Source organism: Pongo pygmaeus, chromosome 13 (assembly GCF_028885625.2).
Source record: "Pongo pygmaeus isolate AG05252 chromosome 13, NHGRI_mPonPyg2-v2.0_pri, whole genome shotgun sequence".
Classification (NCBI taxonomy): domain Eukaryota; kingdom Metazoa; phylum Chordata; class Mammalia; order Primates; family Hominidae; genus Pongo; species Pongo pygmaeus.
Window position 1 is genome coordinate 48431032 of NC_072386.2, and position 16498 is coordinate 48447529.

The 16498-nt window shown below is 34.8% G+C and overlaps 1 protein-coding gene across 1 annotated transcript in view; it reads left to right on the top strand.

Moving 5' to 3' along the window:
- Positions 1–16498, top strand: part of PTPRD (protein tyrosine phosphatase receptor type D) — a 1191315-nt gene that overhangs the window by 161694 nt on the left and 1013123 nt on the right. The gene's annotated exons all lie outside the window — the stretch shown is intronic.

A 16498-nucleotide genomic window follows, 5' to 3' on the forward strand; every position in this document is an offset into this window, starting at 1 on the left:
ACCTTGGAAGATCTTTATTTTCTCTGCAATTCGGAACAAAGCAACATGGTTGGGATGAGGATAATGATGATCAGCATCATGATAATAATAATAATGGACACTAATATGTATTAAATGCTTTCTGTGTACCAGGCAATGTGCTCAGTGATTTGAATAATCTCTGATATCTACCAATGAGAAAGGTAACATGATTAGATCCATTTTATAGATGGAGTTAACACAGGCACAGAGAGATAAAGAGACATATCCAAACCCCATAAGAGAAAGTGGCAGACCCATTTATTTCTTGTAACTGATTTCTTGCTGATCTGCCCACCAGACCATCAAATATTTTATTCTGTCACTTCTGAACTTGACAGATGGAAAAGTTAGGGAAACTATTATGAAATCCCCACTAGATAAATCAACTAGGTGATTAACAGACTATTTCACATTAAACTAGAACTTTTAGAATACTGACCTGATGCTTGCTTCACATTTGTACACATACCCTTGGAACATCACTTTCACCTAGACATAAATACTTATCAGTTCCATCAATGCTCTTTTTGTTTTTTGGCTAATTTTATATGAGACATCTTAATTGTAGGTTCCTGAAGTACAGCAACAACTGAGATCATGTCTGTTTTATTGTTAAGCAACTATGATAGAATTATCATTTTGGAGTGAGACTTAAGTAAATTTTTTAAATTGATGAGGAGGTCTATGTTTTTTATTTCTGATAAAACTTAATATGAAGTATACATTATGGGCATATACACTTAGGCATTTTCTTTCAACATTGATAAAGTTAAGCATTTTCTTTGTGCCAGGCATTATTAAAAGTATAGACTAGGTTAGTCATAGTTCCTCCCCCTCACATAGATTCTAATCTGGTGGAATGCACGACATTGAGGATCGAAGAGACTATGAAATATTCTATTCCATCAATACTTTCTTCTCTTTAGCATTAGGTGTTCTAGTGTTTAAGTAATATATACTATTGGCAAATATATCTGAATTTCCTAATAATTTTACCTAGAGGAATTATTTTCCAACCACATCTACAAATTAGTGTTTTCCTTTAGCTAATTTTAAATTTTGACCTCATATGAATGTATTATAAATTAGTGGTTAATATTGGAGTTGGAAATATCTATCAACTATCAAGAAGCCAAGTGGCATGTTCAAGATTACATGGTATGTTAGTCATACAGCTGGAATAAGTTTCAGGTCTTCTTCACATTTCCAGACCAGTGCTTTTATATTAATTCTGCATTAAGTCCCACCCTTCATCTTGTGGCCACTTGTGATTGCATTGCAGACTTTATACATATATATTATATATATTATATATTTTTATATATTTATATAATATATTATATATATATATTTTATATACTTTATATATATATATATATATTTCTATATCTTGGTTTCCAAGAAGCCCATATAGAGAGCCCAATGCTCTCTATGTAGCTTTTATTCTCCCCTAAACAATCCATACTCTCTTTGTCTTTACTCCATCCTCTCCCTTCCTCATGTGCCTGTTTGCATTCTTTGCTGCATGGCCTTTACAGACATATGCCCCCTAAAGTGCCTTCTTTCTGCCTTTCTGTTACTCTGCAGCCACATTTCAAGCCCTTATTCTATGTCACCTACAAAGCCTTTTCTTATTATTTCAGCCCCACTGATCTTTCTCTTCTGATTATCTATGTATTCTATATTATCTCTCTCAAATGTGATAATCTTGCCTTTCCAGGTATATTTGAAGTATCTCTGCAGCCAGAAGTGTGGTCTTTGTGCTCTTTGTGTCCCTCCCGAACAGCTCAAACATTTAATAAATGCTTGAAGTGCTCTGTGTTCCACCGATTCAGTGTCTTATCCGTGCTTTTTGGATACAAAAATATCTAACAATCACTTTAGATCACTTTTGCTTCCTTAACACTAACTAACATAAGAGAATAACACAACATAAGAGTTCTTTTTATGATTAATGTTAGCATTCTTTCTGGAAATACAGCACATATACCCACTTGATGAAAGTATCAGGAATTGAATTTCCACATGTAATTTATTTTACTTACAGCAGTTTGCGTTTAATTTGACAACTCTCTCATTACAACTACCAAAAAAAAAAACCTCCTCTGTACAAATGTATTTTCATATTTCTATCTCAGTATAAGCACAGCTGTGAACCAATTACTTCAAAGTTCAAGAGCTGGTTGTTTCTATCCTTAGCATCACTAGAAAATGTTGAACAACGTAATCCTAGGGAGAGACTCCCAAGCTCAGTAAAGAGAAGGTTTTTTTTTTTTCTTACTTCTATTTTCTTAATTTTGTTTTCATCTCCAGCATAAATGAAACAGATTGTCTTTCCTCTACTATCACATTTACTTTCTATATTTGGTACAGTGTGATAATAGGTATCTGTTTTGCATCCTAATTTAAATATATTGTGTGGTTTTTTTTTTTAGTTATTGATAGCAACTAGACAAAATAGCATACACTATGAGGTATATAGATCATCTGGTTATCTGAGGGATAAATATTTTTTCAAGCTATCTGCATTGTGAGTGTATATATGTGAATATAAAAATATGCATGATTCACCTGCTGTTTCTGGAAATGATTATTTTCTGGCTCTCTCTCTCTACCTGCTAAATTGGCTTTCACCATCTCAGAGGAAAGCAAGCAAATAAGTGACTGATTCAAATATATATTTGAGATATCCACATTCTTACTATTTGGTGTTTTTAGCATGAAATCATTTTCTGTGTATTGCTTTCTGTCATTGTCTTTAGTGATCCTCCTCACCTCTACATGTGAACAGACTAGCTGTCCATGCAGACTCCGTAGAGAGGGAACAAATATGTAATTAGCATAGCCTTTTATTCCTCCCATTGATAGAGAAAAAGAGGTGGGAGGATGTTGTTTGAGTAACAACTCTAGGTCACGTTAATTTTCCCCAAACTTCCCCTCCAGTTTCCCCAGAACTTGTTATGTTGGGCATATCAACATGAACTAATCAGTATGCATGTCTAACCTGATGGACGATCTCCCAAGCCCCAAAACAGCCCCAATTGTGCATGCTCTTCTTCTGCTATGTCACTGCACCTATTTATTTGAGATGATTTGATTCAGTGATTGACAGTAAGTGTGAAAGGTGGGAGGCAGGAAACAAGAAGAGACTTCTATTCTGTAAATGTTACCTGCATGTATTAGATAGCCATAGTTATTGGTACACTCTGAGGATCTTAGCAAGATGGCATTCTCTGGCTTCCAATTTGTAAAACATACCCCTTTTATAGGTCAGAGGTCATCCATAACGATCTACTCTCCTGAGAGGTGTTATACTGCCTGTTCCTGACAATACTTCCTTTTAAGGGAAATCTTTATTCGCACAAAATTTGTGCTCTCCTCCTCCAGTTTCAATTGATAGGATTAGATGGGCATATAATCCAATGTCTCTCTATGCATAGTCCTGCCAGTGATCTACCACCTACGAATTATCCAGAAAAAGAATGAGCCAGGCAATCATACTACTATTTCAGGAATTTAAAACATTTTAAAAACATAGTAAATTGGAAATGGGGGTAGAAAAAGACAAGATACGTCAGGAAAGCCTGAGAGATAGTAGCAAACCTAACCCATTTGCAAGCTAAAGTTATAAAAGAGGGGAAACTAAATGAAAGCTGGTTTTGGAGAGAAGAGAACAGAACACATATTAAGCATTATCGTATGGCAATCGGAGACGTGAATAGAATAGCTAGTCCTTGAAACTCTCTCATACATGACTGTATTTCAGCCCAACTCCAGGTCTTCATGTTTGCTTAGACTCTTATCTGAGCAAGTTTGGCCAGGATTTTTAATTCCATGCAACCAAATGACCAGAGTTACTCTGTGCATTAACATTTATTTAGCTCCTAGTACAGGAAAAGCTTTCTGTTAATTGGTGCAAAGATATCATTTAAAAAAAAAAAAAAAAAGAAAAGTTCTTCTTTTCCCCAAAAATGCTCCTGTATGACATTTTTAATAAATCAATATTACTAGAAATATCCCATGTCTCTTTCTTCCTAGAAAAAAAGCGAATTAGTGCTTTTCAATATTTATATTATAGATAATTTTACTTATTCCCCTAAGCAAAAATTTAATGACTTTTTTCTCTCTACAAATCAATATTATATATGAGTTTGTTCCATTTAAGGGTATTGATTATCCTAGGACAAAATTAATTCTTTGTCAAAATTTAATAAAAATGAATCAATATGTGTTATTAATAGCATCATCATACATTTATACAATTAAAGATTAAAGATGTACTGAACAGACTTTTAATAATATTACATATTGTATTTACTATATGACTATTAGTTTTCACATTGAATACAAGTTTTTTTCTTAATGTGGCCATACATTAAAATTGCTTGATGGGAAGTCATAATTTCAATTATATGTATAGAAGAATATAAATCCCAAAGGTTACTGTACTTGACTTAATTGAAGATAACCTTATTTTAAAAAGTCTGCAGCAGGTGGAGAGAATATGTATATATATTTCTTCTTATACAGCTTCAATCAGAGGTTCTTAAAATTTAACTTTTTTTAAAGGAAAGTCATTTGAGAATAGAAGGCAGACATTAAGCCAGTGGTGTGGGAAAAGACAACAGGAAAACTGTTCTAGGTAAGGAATGAACATGTATTTTGGGTGTCAGGCAATCAAGGAAGAGAGGGAGAAAAGAGAAGCAGGGGGTCAGATGGCATGGCAGGGTCTGGAGTTTGAGACAAAAGATAGCCAGTGATAGCATGGCACCATGGCTAAAGGGCATTATGTTTCTCTACTTAAACCCAGTCCGCCATCCTAAATTTTTAGTCAAGCCTGTTTAGTCTACAAATGTTGTTTGTGAGAACTGGTGGGGAAATCAAGGAAAAGCCACCTTCTCTTACCCATGACAGGGATTAGCAGCTAGGAGTGACTGAGAAGGTAGGGCCCTAGGAATTTCTCAGTGAGGGAATTGGCTTATGTAGAACATGAATGATTGTGTTCAAAAATTGTATTTAAATCTTAGCAGCTAATGGAACCTTACTGAAAACCCATTTGTATTAATGCAAGTTTAGCTTTCAATATGAAGTAGTATTGGAAGATGAAACTAACAGCTGTGAAGAACCAAACCTCTAAATCATAATGGTAAACTGGATGTTCATCTAGTTTGTTGTAACAATTATGTGATCCGTGTAATTCTTCCATATTCTCTCTAGCTCCCTCCTTGGGAGATTCTCTAACAGAAGATAGAAGGTTTTTTCTGTAAAGCAGGCTATGGGGTTAGGATGAGAGGAGCTGTTTAATTATTCTTGGCTTTTGTATATCCAGACAGAGAATAGCAATAATTGTAATTGTATTAAACTTACTTTAATTAAAAACCAACTTCATCATTCAAAATGTTTTTTAAGAACATTAGCTAGTGTCTACTCTTATCTCACAGTAAAGGGCATGGAATCTGTGTTCTTTAAGCATTAATAAAGTTGAAGAAAACTCATCTCTTGGTTAGGAAAAGAAGAAATGGGGTCATATAGACTGTAATCTCTGAATAAATCTTTTTCTCTTGCAAATCAAGACTTTGGGGTTTTTTTGTTTTTGTTTTTTTTTTTGTTTTGTTTTGCATGAACTTACAAGCAATAAAAGTAAGTAGGCAGCCATATTATCCTGTTTCTGTAATGTCAAACTGGGATGACTCTTGTTGTCATTACCAAGTTTTGCTGAGATACGTTACTGCACAATTGGAGGTGGTTTGGGGAAGAGGATAGCTGAATTTTCCCAGAGCCACTGTTCATTATTTTCTGACAGATGTTTTCAAAGAACAAAAAGATAAAGAAAGAAAAAAAGTGTTTTCCTCATAGTGTTAACTTTTACCCAATCTTCAAGTTTCACTCCTCATCACTTTAACCAAAGTGATCGAAAAAGGCTAGGCGCGGTGGCTCACTCCTATAATCTCTTTACTTTGGGAGGCCAAGGCAAGTGAGTAACTTGAGGTCAGGAGTTCGAGACCAGCCTGGCCAACATAGTGAAACCCTGTCTCCACTTAAAAAAAAAAAAAAAATTAGCTGGACGTGGTGGTGGGCACCTGTAATCCCAGTGACTGGGGAGGCTGAGATGCAAGAATCTCTTGAACCCAGGAGGCAGAGGTTGCAGTGAGCCAAGATCATGCCATGCGCTCCAGCCTGGGCGACAGAGGAAGACTCCATCTCAAAACAAACAAAAAAAACAAGAACAACAACAAAAGAAAATGTGATCAAAAAGAGAATTTGACCAAGTTTTGCTCATAATTTCTGTGAGATTTCAATATAAACACATATGCTAAATTGACAGATTTAAAGTTACCAGCCAGGTTGAAGCATCTGAACATAAATCAGAAATTGAGTTTAAAGAAATATAATAAGATGGAATGGAAATCTTTTCACTTTAAAATTGATTAAGCTGGCTCCACTTTAAAGGTCCTGATATGAAACAACAATCATCAAAGATGTCTAAAAGTGAATCATGTAAGTGACATACCACATACTACATGTAAGAATGAATGTAGTATGTATGGTCCTACATGCGACTATTTGGCAGTGTCTCTTCTTCCTTAAAACTTTACCATTCTCCCTGTCTACTATTAGCTCCGGTAAATAGAATATTAAATATAAGTGTTAAAAACTCAACATTTTTGCTAACTTTTAAATTTTTGATTTGTCATGTTGGGTTCAAATGTACTTAATCTAAATTCACAGACTTTAGAGTAATATTAAATGGAATCATCAATAGCACTCTTTTGACTCAACAGACACCACAAACACTATGTACATCAAGCTTGTCCAGTCCACGGCCCATGGGCTGTATGGGCCCAGGACGGCTTTGAATTCTGCCCAAAACAAATTTGTAAACTTTCTTAAAATATTATGAATTTTTTTGTGATTTTTTTTTTAGCTCATCAACTATCGTTAGTGTTAGTGTATTTTATGTGTGGCCCAAAACAATTCTTCTTCCAACGTGGCCCAGGGAAGCCAAAAGATTGGACGCCCATGATGTACATGCTACCACAGATTTTATGCTGAAGATGGACTTAATTGAAACATAGTACCGTGTATTATCCAGTGAAAAAACAGAAGTATCCTTGAGCTCTATTCTTGAATTATAACAACATAGGAAAGTCTTATTATTATTATTATTTCCCACGTTCTCATTTTGTGCTTGTCCTAGAATAAACCTCTTGCAATAGAAACAAAATTTCAGTGAATACAAGATGTTATTACTATCTGTCATGGATATGACTATTTAAAAGTGCTTCTTTTTATCTATGTGCTTTGCTACATATATTTTCATGTACTTCTTGCAAATTTCTCTGAAAACCTTTGTAGATTTATCGTTTAGTGTCTTGGATTGTGCAAGAAACGTAAATTTTTTAAGAAAAAAATTGAAAAAATTACTGGAACAAAAGTCAAATAACTGTTTCCATTTCGGTTGTTTTAGACACTATGGGAAGCATATTTAATACTTTGATTGCTTATCAAGAAAAACAGACTGGAACAGGGAATATTCCAAAAGAAGTAGCAGAATTGAAGGAATCTGCTAGAGGCAGGTTTAATTTACATTCTTGTTGTTTACATATGGGATTTCTTTTTTAATCTTTTTGCTTCTACTCAATATAAATGAGTCTGTGATTACTGTTTAATAATTTACAAAGAATTTCAGTAGATGGAGTATTTTCTGCCCAGGAATCTATATAGGATTGTTCTTGCTAAACTACAGAACAGCTGCATGTTTTAAAATCAATTGACCTCTTTAGTAAACACAGACTGAGTTCCTTCTACTTTGTCCCTTTAGCTTTGTGGCTTATTCTCAAAGCCATACACTGCTCCCAACCTAACAGTGACTAAGACACTGTTACTTGGTGACAGGCTTTGATACATAGGTAATTAGCTTCTGAGACAAGAGAAGTGGGCTGCTCATGGCTACTAACTCCTCTACACCAGAAGGCTCAGATAGCTTTAAAAGTTTTTATAAGGTGAAATAGTTTCTTCGAGTAAATCATGAAAAAATACTTTTTTTTTTCCCTCTATCTTGTGGGATGCCTGCATATTTCTGTTTGAGATTCTTCTACCTTCAATCCCTGACATTTATTTTCTAGTTTATTTCAGGATTCATTTGTCTTTATCTTACTTACTCATTTAAAAAAAAATCTTCAATGCTTTCATGCTTGTCATTTTTATTTAAACATTGTTTTATGGTAATTTATATTCTTTTCATTTTTCTTTTTTATTTTCATAAGATCAAGAGTTTGAATATTTGTTTTCTAATTATAATTATTACCCCTCACTTGCTAGCTTTGCAATCATAGAAAAATCAGCCAATATCTCTGAATCTCTGTTTTCTAACTGATAAAACGAGCATAAAGGTAGAGTTATAGGCACAGCAACTTTTATTTCAAATATTTCATAATTCTTTGTTAATTGTTTCATTCAAACCCTTCTTGAAAAAAAATTCTCTCAATCCATAGGTAATTTCAGAATTATATATACTTTCTTATTCTGTGTTATCCACCTGAATTATTATTACTTCCTATTGTCATCAAAGAGATATTAGAGTGAAAGATCACAGTATCCAAAGCTAAAAGGTATGGCTTCCTGGATGGGCTCCTCTCTTTCCCTTCATTAAGTCACACTTTCTCTGTGCCTCATTTTCCTCAGCCCTCATAGTTATATCAGAGTTATTGTGGAGTTCACTTAAGAGAATACATATGGAATCCTGCAGCACATCAAAAAGCTTATCCACCAAGCTCAAGTTGGCTTCATCCCTGGGATGCAAGGCTGGTTCAACATATGCACATCAATAAACACAGTCCATCACATAAACAGAACCAAAGACAAAAAACACATGATTATCTCAACAGAAGCAGAAAAGGCCTTTGACAAAATTCAACAGCCCTTCATGCTAAAAACTCTCAATAAACTAGGTATTGATGGAACATATCTCAAAATAATAAGAGTTATTTACGACAAGCCCACAGCCAGTATCATACTGAATGGGCAAAAACTGGAAGCATTCCATTTGAAAACTGGCACAAGACAGGGATGCCATCTCTCACCACTCCTATTCAACATAGTGTTGGAAGTTCTGGCCAGGGCAATCAGGCAGGAGAAAGAGATAAAGGGTATTCACTTAGGAAAAGAGGAAGTCAAATTGTCCTTGTTTGCAGATGACATGATTGTATATCTAGAAAACCCCATCGTCTCAGCCCAAAATCTCCTTAAGCTGATAGGCAACTTCAGCAAAGTCTCAGGATACAAAATCAATGCACAAAGATCACAAGCATTCCTATACACCAACAACAGACAAACAGAGAGCCAAATAATGAGTGAACTCACATTCACAATGGCTACAAAGGGAATAAAATACTTAGGAATCCAACTTACAAGGGATGTGAAGGACCTCTTCGAGGAGAACTACAAACCACTGCTTAACGAAATAAAAGAGAATACAAACAAATGAAACAACATTCCATTCTCATGGATAGGAAGAATCAATATCGTGAAAATGGCCGTACTGCCCAAGGTAATTTATAGATTCAATGCCATCCCCATCAAGCTACCAATGACTTTCTTCACAGAATTGGAGAAAACTACTTTAAAACTCATATGGAACCAAAAAAAGCCCGAATTGCCAAGACAATCCTAAGCCAAAAGAGCAAAGCTGGAGGCATCATGCTACCTGACTTCAAACTATACTACAAGGCTACAGTAATCAAAACAGCATGGTACTGGTACCAAAACAGAGATATAGACCAATGGAACCGAACAGAGAGCTCAGAAGTAATACCACACATCTACAACCATCTGATCTTTGACAAGCCTAACAAAAACAAGAAATGGGGAAAGGATTCCCTATTTAATAAATGGTGCTGGGAAAACTGGCTAGCCATATGTAGAAAGCTGAAACTGGATCCCTTCCTTACACCTTATATAAAAATTAATTCAAGATGGATTAAAGACTTAAATGTTAGACCTAAAACCATAAAAACCCTAGAGGAAAACCTAGGCAATACCATTCAGGACATAGGCATGGGCAAGGACTTCATGACTAAAACACCAAAAGCAATGACAACAAAAGCTAAAATAGACAAATGGGGTCTAATTAAACTCAAGAGCTTCTGCACAGCAGAAGAAACTACCATCAAAGTGAACAGGCAACCTACAGAATGGGAGAAAACTTTTGCCATCTACCTATCTGACAAAGGGCTAATATCCAGAATCTACAAAGAACTTAAACAAATTTACAAGAAAAGAATCAAACAACCCCATCAAAAAGTGGGCAAAGGATACGAACAGACACTTTTCAAAAGAAGACATTTATGCAGCCAACAGACACATGAAAAAATGCTCATCATCACTGGTCATCAGAGAAATGCAAATCAAAACCACCCTGAGATACCATCTCACACCAGTTAGAATAGCGATCATTAAAAAGTCAAGAAACATCAGGTGCTGGAGAGGTTGTGGAGAAATAGGAATGCTTTTACACTGTTGGTGGGAGTGTAAACTAGTTCAACCACTGTGGAAGACAGTGTGGCGATTCCTCAAGGATCTGGAACTAGAAATACCATTTGACCCAGCCATCCCCTTACTGGATATATACCCAAAGAAATATAAATCATGCTGCTATAAAGACACATGCACACGTATGTTTATTGCAACACTATTCACAATAGCAAAGACTTGGAACCAACCCAAATGTCCATCAATGATAGACTGGATTAAGAAACTATGGCACATATACACCATGGAATACTATGCAGCCAGAAAACAAAGGATGAGTTCATGTCCTTTGTAGGGACATGGATGAAGCTGGAAACCATCATTCTGAGCAAACTGTCACAAGGACAGAAAACCAAACACTGCATGTTCTCATTTATAGCTGGGCGTTGAACAGTGAGAACACTTAGACACAGCAGGGAACATCACACACCAGGGCCTGTTGTGGGGTGTGGGGATGGGGGAGGGATAGCATTAGGAGAAATACCTAATGTAAATGACAAGTTAATGGGTGCAGCAAACCAACATGGCACATGTATACATATGTAACAAACCTGCACGTTGTGCACATGTACCCTAGAACTTAAAGTATAATAAAAAAGAGAGAGAATGCATATGGAACTGCCTAAGAGAAATCAGATGATCTCATGGTCACTATTATCAGTAGTAGTAAAGAAGCCAATTTGTATGAAATAAGATAGTATGATGGTTCTTGAATTGGTATCAGATATTCATTCAAGAGTGGTTCACAATGTTAGAAAAATTCTTAGAAAATAGGCTATTAAAAATGGAAGCACTGAATGTGGAGTTAGACAATCTGGTCCATGTCAGATTATATTGATTATCATCGGCATATTACTTAACTTCTCTAAGCCTCCATTTTCTCAACCTTAAGGTTAGGATAATTGTACTTCAACCTAACTCTCATGGTTGGTTCAAGAATAAAATTAGATGATAAGTAAAAAAGATTTGATTAAACCAACTCAGTGAACTTTGTAAGCATTATTATTGATTTAACAAATCATATGAAGTCTTGTCTTTGTCTTTTTTAAAATAAAACCAATGATTTTTCTCATCCTGATAAAATACAGAGTAATGACTTGGATGGTATAATTAGGAAAATCTTATTCAAATCTTGCTCTGTAATACAATAGCACCTTCACAAATACATAATTCTGATATATTCTGGCCATAGTAAAGTGCCCTAGGGTATTCAAAATACCCTAATGTTGCAAAAAAAATTGTAAACAGTAACTTAAAAATTTGAGTGATTCCTTCAGACTAGCACTAGTGATTTATTTTCTTGGAAGGTTTATATATTATTTTTAAAAACCTAACAGAATAGAAATTTTTAAAAATCATTTAACTCAAGTAAATGTGCATACAGGAATACTGTGGAATATGTCAAGGTGCAAATCTTGGTTTTAGCTGGGTCTCCACACTTTCTAAAATGACTCACTCTTACATGCCAGTATGGTAGTAGCTGTTCAAATTTTCACCGCAACAAAAGTACAGATTACTAGATGTCATAGACCCTTGAAGTCTCTACAAAACAGTCGAAACCACAAGTGCTGAATTCTCTCATACCAAGGATCTAGAGTGTTCCTGTAGCATTGCACTGATTTACTCATTTAATAAAACAGGGCAGTGATCCAAGTCACATGGCTGAGATCCTGACATGCATATGTTAGTCCTAGACCCTTGCTGCTGTATAAATGTGCTGAATGTGTAAGATAATACCAAAATGGTCTATTAAATAAACCCAGGTATTTGAGAAGTAGCATGGTATAGTGACATATTTAAGGTGTACACTGAAATCAAATTCCACATCTTGCCACCAGCTATGTGACTTGGAAATGTATTATTTAAACTCTCTGGACTTTAGCATTCTTTTTTGTACAATAATGAATATACTCTTCTCACAGGAAAATTGTGAATTATGTATGGCAATATACATAAAACATGTATGTAATCCTTGGTCTAGAGCAAATGCCCAGTAATCAGTAGCTTTTATCGTTCCAAAGTTTAGTAGAATATGAAGACAATTAATTCTACTGGTGAAAGTCATAGGACTCTACTGGTTTGGAATGTTTAAAAACATCTTTAAGCTACAATACTTTAAGACCATTTTGTTGACTTAACTCAAAAGCATGTCCATTTTCCAGGTCATGGTTTTGCCTGTACACTTAGAGCCTTGTGTAATTAAAATAACTGCTTAACTATTCAGGCCTTGAGAAATCAGAACTTCTAGTGATTTGCTAATTATTTATGGCAAATACTTTTAAGACTGTAATACTTACCGGAGTGCCTTGCCAATAAATATTAGATGGCAGATTAATGTATATTTTAATGAGAGCAATGAAGTACCTCAATCAAAATCAAGTTAATTAGGTCTATTACCATAAAGTTAGTAAAATAGATGGCATATATTTAGCTCTTGCTATATTTAGCTCTTGCTGTGTGCTAACCACCTTACATGAATTATCTCATTTAATCCTCTCAACAACCACATGACATAGACCCTACTACAACTCCCCTTCTACAAATGTAGAAATCAAGATAGAGAAAATAAATAACTTTGCTAATGTTATATCGCTACTAAATACTGGAAAGTTAGATGTAAATGAAAAAGGTCAATCTCTGAAGCTAAATATTTTAATTATTATATTTTCTTAGAATGTTTTTTATGGAAAAATCAGATACGCATACATGGCATTTTAACAAAAACAGAGTCCTTTTTTTTTTTTCCTCAACGGAGTTTTGCTCTTGTTGCCCAGGCTGGGGTGCAATGGTGTGATCTCGGCTCACCGCAACTTTTGCCTCCCAGGTTCAAGCGATTCTCCTGTCTCAGCCTCCCTAGTAGCTGGGATTACAGGCATGCACCACCATGCCCGGCTAATTTTGCATTTCTAGTAGAGATGGGGGTTTCACCATATTGGTCAGGCTGGTCGCGAACTCCCGACCTCAGCTGATCCACCCGCCTCGGCCTCCCAAAGTGTTGGGATTACAGGCATGAGCCACTGCGCCCAGCCCAGAGTCCTCCTTTAATGAATTCTGAGCTTTGGAGATAACTTTTAAATGTCTTTAGGGCCCAAATAGTATATGTACCACATGCATCAGAATCATGAGAAAAATCAAAATACAGCTTGAATTTTGTTATCTTTATTTCATACATAGATTTTACAAGAAGATATCTAATGCAGTGATGTTAATTTGTGTCTCAGTGTTGGACTCACAAATTATCATTAAATCATTTTCACTGATGCTGTAATCATTGGCTTCTATTTCTTGAACATGCACTGACCCATATTGTTTATTAACAGGTATTGAAGGCAAGCAGGCAAGGTCTGTTCACTTTCTGTTCTTGAAGGAGCCTATTTAGGTAATTTAGAGGACAAATTCTTATCCAGCACATTTCTGGCTTTTGGACAAAATACCAATTGCCAATCAAATTAAAACATGAGTAGTTGAAGAGAAATTGGAGCCCTCCCATTACTCCTCCCAAATATGTAGAGGTATCATAAAAGTAGAAAGTTTAGAAGCCAAATAATGTGTTATCCCATGGAAATGTCTACTGAATTGAACTACAAGGATGAATAATAAACTAAGAGAAGTTTAGACTTGTATGGTTTTACTGTCTTATGACTCATTGGTCACTAGAAAAGTCTACTCAATCCAGGCAGTGTGAGAAGATCAGGAGGATAGAAGACGAAGGATGGGAAGGTTAGTTTTCCTCAGAGAGTCGGTGTAAAGGTCTGGTGTGTACTACAGATGTAAGTGAATTGTGAACAGCGACCAGGAGGACTCACCAGTCATTTATAACAATATTTAGTTTTCTCTCCTGCTTTCTTCCTTACTTTATTTTAATAATTAGATAATATATTTCTAAAATGAGGATTTTCAGGAATAGGCTTAACTTTTTGTGTATAAGTTTCATCTCCAGTATATGGGGTTCTCACCAAACATAGCTTTTAAATAAGAACCAAATACCCAACCAATCTCACCACCTTCTTCTCTGTATTGTCTATGGGTGATGATATGTGAGGGAAAAAATAGTAGGTCTTCCAAAGTGTCTTTTTTATTAAAACGTGGAAAAAATAAGAACAAAAGGAAGAAATAAAATATGGTGCCTCTAAATCTAGAATAAATAAAACATTTTTGACATTACAAAAGGAATTCTTATATACCTAAATTTGAGTTGATTTTTATTCTATTTCAAATAAAACATTATTATTCATTTACAACAAAAATGTACTTTTTCAGAAGTTTTCAAACATTAGTGATGAACTTCTTAGCTAATATATCTTTAGGAAGTTTCCTTTTTGGAATCAATGATATAATTGAAGTGAAAATGCCACTACTATTTAACTTTACTATTGTTAAAAAAGGACTTTATGTAACCATGCAGTTACTTAATTCAAATTGTATGGGAGTAAAATTTGTTATAGAGACTGGCTGAATTAAATGTAAATTATTCAAAAATACTTAAATCAGACCAGCTGGTTGTTATGAGGTTCCCTGGTTTTTCTTATTTTAATTATCACTACTCCTAGAAAATTTTAAAGAGATTTTTGATGACTATAGGCTAAAGTGCCTTCTTTTTGGAATTTTTGAGTACTTAACTCAGACTTCTGAACTGCATAAGAGCTACCTCTAAAAAGAGGTGTTTAGATTCTACTATACACTTAGTAAAGTATGAAGAGTAGAAAACATGTGGGGAAATGAGCCTATGTGTTTTAATTTAACTCTTTGGTAGAATTTACCAAGCTGATTTTATAACGTTTAAATTACCAGAATTTCTGCTAGTCTGAAACTATCAAATGCTGTGTCACTTTGGCACAAAATATTCTCCACATCTGTGTGTTTTCATCTTTTATTTTTATCTTTGGCCAACTGAAGATTGTTTGAGTTTAATTTTCTTATTACATAACAAGAAGAATGGCAGTGTTAAAATAGCAGTCCTAGCAGATTAACATTCAACCCCTCACTTGATTTATGGAGAAACCAGGCTGAAATCTCAGGCACTCCCAAACACTGGAATTTAGCAAGTGATACAAGCAAAGCAAAAGCACAATTGCAATCTGAGTATATTAAAGAAAGGAAGAAAGGCAGCATTCATTCATTCTGTTTTCAAGGGTGAGTCATTCACCCTGTGCCACTGCTGAAGTGAAACATTTTTATTGATTTGCAGATTAAGAATCTATTTAAAAAGTGATAAATCAATCCTTTTCGTCAAGCCTATTGCAGCCTGTTCAGGAACTTGAAAGCAATCACTGCTGTTTGAGGAAAGCTTACTTAACTTGTGTTTCTTATAATGATAGAGGAAACTATAGTTCATAATGAAGGCACTGTATATTGCACATCTTGATGAAAAGTCAGAAGATTGAGCTGGCATAAATCAATGCATGAATCTAGAAGCCTGCAGGTGGGATGAAGAGCAGAGAGTTTATCCACTTTGATTATCATTGCATTTGAACATCAACAAGGAGCTCACCTCCACTGTGAACTTCAGTACACATATTACTGCTGTCCACAATATTATGTTATGATAAAAGTAGATTAGATTAAAAGTAGACAACTGTCTGGATGTTGTCGGTGTTGTATTAAAAAACATAGGCTATAATTAGAAATCAAGATACTTTTATCAAATCCTGCAATTTGAGTCTGTGTTTATAAAGGGAAAAAGTGATTATACTTTAAATTCTTTAAAATTGTTTGCAGAAAAAATTAAAATCTAGTGTTTTCTAGGATAGATCTAAAGTATTTGGCTGCTAGTAGTATTACATTTTGTAATACTTTGGTTTCTTTGCACAAACTGGAGCTTGGAGATGAGAAGAAGAGACAAAAATACCATTACTTCAAACTATGATCATTTCTTGGAATTTTAGAATCTCACTTTATAGTCTTCTTTATTTGACTTTAAAAAATATCAGTCAATTCAGATATTACA